The sequence below is a fragment of the Artibeus jamaicensis genome, unplaced genomic scaffold, assembly GCF_021234435.1.
Source record: "Artibeus jamaicensis isolate MK-2021 breed Jamaican fruit bat unplaced genomic scaffold, CSHL_Jam_final contig_548, whole genome shotgun sequence".
NCBI classification, from domain to species: domain Eukaryota; kingdom Metazoa; phylum Chordata; class Mammalia; order Chiroptera; family Phyllostomidae; genus Artibeus; species Artibeus jamaicensis.
Genome location: NW_026521883.1, coordinates 23,146,189 through 23,151,290, shown reverse-complemented (window position 1 = coordinate 23,151,290; position 5,102 = coordinate 23,146,189).

The following is a 5,102-nucleotide window of genomic DNA, read 5'->3' as shown; positions in this document are numbered from 1 at the left end:
CCAACAGTGTACAAGGTCCTCTTTAAAAAAATACTTTATTTAATCCTTACCTGAGGATATTATTGATTTTAGAGAGAGAGGAAGGCAAAGAGAGAGAGAGAGAGAAACATTGATCAGTTGCCTCCTGTATGCACCCTGACCAGGGAAATGTACCGCGACCTAGGTACAGGCTCTAACCTCTGATGGACCCCGCAACCAACCGGGCCACCTGGCCAGGGCCGAGAACCTTTATTTCTCCAGGTCTTCACCAACACTTGTTGTCTCTTATCTTTTCTATAATAGCTATTCTAACAGGTGTGAGGTGACATCTCCTTGTGGTCTTGATACATTTCCATGATGATTAGTGATGCTGAGCATCTATACAAGTCCTCTGCCTATTTTTTAAATCAGATTTTTTTTGTATTGAGTTGTATGAGTGTATCATTTTATGAAGATAAAATGATGGATATATTAGGAGCATCTAGCAGGTATGTCTTTTATAGCACATGGATGTCATACTGAGGACGGAGTGGGAAATTCAATGGGAGGTGATAGTTTTGTTGAGTGGTATCTAGGTAGGAAATGTCTAAACATGTAGAAAATCTTCATAAGGATTTATTTGAAACAAAACCAGTGACATTGCTGAGAAGCAACATCTCAAATACTTCAGAAAGAATAGTTTTCAGTTTCTGTTATGCATTCAGAATTAAAGAGGGAATGTAAGGAAGATTAAATGAAGGTGGGAATTATTAGATTACAGGAAAGATTCTGTGCTCTCTTGAAGGATCTGTAAAGAGGCATTTCAAAGGTGTGTTCACCTAAAGAAACAATAGACAGAGCTTGCTTAACACAAAACTTTTATTTTATCCTCATGGGAGGACACGTTCATAGATTTTAGAAAGGAGGAAGGGAAGGAGAAAGAGGGGGAGAGAAGCATCAGTTGGTTGCCTCTCAGACACGCCTGGACTGGGAATCAAACCCACAATTTAGGCACATGCCCTGACCAGGAATTGAACCCATGACCTTCTGGTTTACCTGATGATGCTCTAACCAATTGAGCCACACTGGCCAGGGCTTGGAAGATTTATTTTATCAGAGAAGTCAGATGAGAACTCAGACCAGCCAACACCTTGAGTCCAGTCCTATGGATACACTGAACAGAGAATCTAGCCATGCTCTGCGCTTGACCTACAGAACTGTGAGCTGATACCTGGGTGCTATTGTAAGTCAATAAGTTTGTGGTCATTTGTTACAGAACAATAATAGAACTAATACAATAGCTAAGCACAAATTTTGAAGCACCCCCCTCCCCCAGACAATTCACCAGTACTTCTACAATTGTTATTTTCAATATTTATATGAAAGCAGTATTCACATTTCTGTCGTCATGGATCTACTGATCATTGTTAACGTTATAAATTACAACTCAAACTGTCCTTAGTCCTGCTGTTTTAGGGACTGAAACCAGCCTTGGTCCATGTTTGAGGTTTGCTTCCTGGATTCATGAATCCTGCAACCCAAAATGCATGAATGTCTGTCTTGAGTGACAATAGCAATGTTTGACTACATAGATACTAACAATACACCCCTCACACCGAAACGCTTCGTATCGGCACAAAATCTCAGTGAAGACAGAGTTAGAAAAGGGTTACAGAGATGCCCCCTGGGGATGCTCCGTCCTATCATCTTCTCAGAACAGCTCTAAAAGGGAAGCTCCTCTGTTTTTCATTTGTAGTTTTTGCAAACAGATTTATAAACGAGCCCTATTTAAGCACGGTTGACAAAATAAACAACACATATTTAAAGGAAAAAAAAAGAAGTCATATTTATCCAGAAAAGCTATCATTTGGAATCCAAAACAGATAAAGAGCTTTCTAGACAAAAAACAGCTAAAGGAGTTCATCACCACCAAACCAATACTATAAAAAATGTTAAAGGGTCTTTTTTAAGAAGAAGAAAAAACATGAGTAATAAAATGGCCAAGAAATAGAGATCTATCAAAATACAGATCTATCAAACTTTATTTTTTTATGTATCATCTTGTTTTATTTTATTTTATTTATTTATTTTTATTTTAGAAAGGGTTAGGGAGGGAGAAAGAGAGTGAGAGGAACGCTGATGCAAGAGAGACACGCCAACCAGCTGCTTCCTACATGTGCCCCGACTGGGGACTGAGGGGCCACTCAGGCAGGTCCCTCAATCAGGAATCAAACTGGGGACCCTTCTGTTTGGGGATGACACTCAACCCACTGAGTCACACCTGCGGGCTATCAACAATTACTTTAAATGTAAATGGATTAAATGCTCCAATCAAAAGACACACAGTGGCTGAAGGAATAACAAAACAAGACCTTGCACGTGGGGGCTACTAGAAACTCACTTCCAATCAAAAGACACACACAGACTGGAAGTCAAGGATGGAAAAAGTTATTTCAAGAAAATGGAAACAAACAAAAAGCTGGGGTAGCAGTACTTACAACAGAAAACATAGATCTAAAAAAAACAAAATAAGCCAACAAGGAAAACAGAAACAGATTCGTAGATACAGGAAACACTTTGATTGTTGCCAGATGGGAGGGGGTTTGGGGGCCATGGGTGAAAGAGGCAAAGGGGTTACGAAGTACAAATTGGTGGTTACAGAATAGTCATGGGGATGTAAAGTCAACAACAGTCTAGTCACTGGGTTGTACACCTCAAACTAATATAATACTGTATGTCAACTCTCATTGAAAAAATTGTTTTAAATTATTTTAAGTGAAAAAAAGAAAAAGAAAAAGAAATTATGTGCCTGGGGCTAACTACCCACCGTGATCTGCCCAGTTAGGAATGTATGATCAGATCAACCTGTGAGTTTCCTATCATTCACTGGAACCCCTTTTTTGTCCTCAGAGGCAAGAAATGTGGGAAGACGTCATAGACCTGAACAGGGCCCTAACGTCCAGCACACGGACCAGCTGCAGGAGAGAGCAGAGCCCAGGAGAGCAATGCTGCGGTGCTGCAGTGGTGCCCTGGACTAAGGAACGCCTGCCACTAGAACGGCCAAGAGCAGGAAGACTGGCCTGACTGTCTTTGGAAAGGGGGTGGGGCCACGGGAACTCATGCCCTGCGGTGGAAATGTAAGTTAGGGCACCATTTTGGAAAGCTTTTACAGTTTCCTAAAAAATTAAACATTCCATAATGAGGTATTTATTCAACAGAAATTAAACCATGTAATAGCAGCTATTTTTTTTTTTTTTGGTAATAACCATAGAGTAGAAGCAGGCCAAATGCCCATCAACAATAGACAAACTGTGCGGAACAGATCCACATAATGGAATACTTCTAAGAAATAAAGCGGAATGCATCACTGATACATGCAAGAACATGAATGAATCTTGAAATAATTACGCAGAGTAAAAGAAGTCAGACAGCAAAGAGTATGTGTGAATGATTTCTGCGATGGGATCTCCAGGGAAAGCAGCTCACTGTCTGTCTGGGAAGGGGCAGAGGGTAGAAGGAATCCAAAGAGGCACAAGGGACTTCGGAGGTGATATTTGTGTCATTATCTTGAGTATGGCGATCATTGTGTGGCAGCATACCTGTGTCAAAGGCATCAAACATACGTAATTTACTGTATGTCTGTTTTGCCTCAATAAGGCTGTTCTTTTCTGTGTTTGTTTACTATTCACTTGGCAGATAAAAATAAAAGTCAGAGAAGATAAAATCCCAGGAAAGGAATCTTAGTTGGAGACAGAATAATCACTTTATACCTCGTACTTAGACCGTGGGTGTGGATAAGTGTAGAGGAGGTCCAGGAAAACAAAATTCTTTGTTTTCCAACATTGGGATATACGCACAGAGAGAGGTCTCATAAACAAGTCCGGGAACACACTGGTATCGAAGTCTCTGTATTTCTTAGGTTGCTCTGTGGCTTTTTGTTATACTTTAGTAATCAGACAACCCATGGCATAGTTTTCAGATATTTCTCCAAACTTCTTTCCTCATGTTAGGAATTTAGACCTTCTGTATAGGCCAGTTTGTCTATGCTGTGATACACAGATCACTCTGCCTGCATGGGACATTAGCGCTGATCATTGCATCAGCCATATCCAAATGGAAGATGAAACCAGTAGGAAAATGTTATTATTTTTTGGACAAATCAGTGATTTTGTTGGCTCAACCTCATTTCCCCCTTTTCACACGACTCTGCCGACCCACCCATTACCAGTCAGGATGCTCTCTGAGTTCCGTACCTCAACCTACTGTGCCAAGAGTGGAAACAGATCGTCGTGATTCATGCCACTGCATCACCTGGTGCCCAGCTTGCTGGGGTTATGATTGATGGTTCAAGCCTGGGTCTATGTACATGGCATTTTTCAACCCACCCAGCTAGTTTTGTGAACTCTCTTTGTTTTCAGAAATATAATAAAACTAAATGCATTAATATGGAAATGAAGAAAGAATTGGTCCTATCTCCTATTCTACTCAGTTTATGGGGGACCTATTATTCATGAACATAACAGACAAGATGGTTGCTCTTCAGAATTTCTATTCTAGTGGTGGTACCTGCAGGAACAAAGGGAAAGGACATTAACAAGGTAATTCAGCTAGTGATAGGTCTAGGTGTTGTAGGTCTAGAACTTGCATCAGAATGCGTAGTCAGGGGAAGGTCTCTCTGAACACTAGATCCTTGGGTTTAGGTTTTGGTAGAGGCAGCCGTGCAACCCTGTGGGGAAAGAGAGTTTAAAAGGAGGGCAGAGGCAGGGAGGAGGCCCATATGATGAGCCCATGAGGCTGGAGCAGAGAAAATGAGATGAACGAGTAGGAAGAAGTGAAGACAGATGGAGAATGAGGCTAAGCATTTACAATGCCCTGTTTGGATTTTCTTTAAAAGCCATTTGAATGTTTTGAAATGGGAAGAAGGCTATGGTGATAATCTCAGAAATGTTTCTAAAGAGATCGATTACTCTGTGTGTAGAGCACAAGGCTGGTCGCAGTCAGGGGACAGTTGCAGCCTAGAGATGATGGATTAGGGTGGTGGTTGTGGACAAGCTTTCAGGGGATCCCGATGCTACTGGCCTGAGGACCATACTTTGAGAAACAATGACTTACAGCAGCAGTTCTCAAACTCTGCTGCACATCAG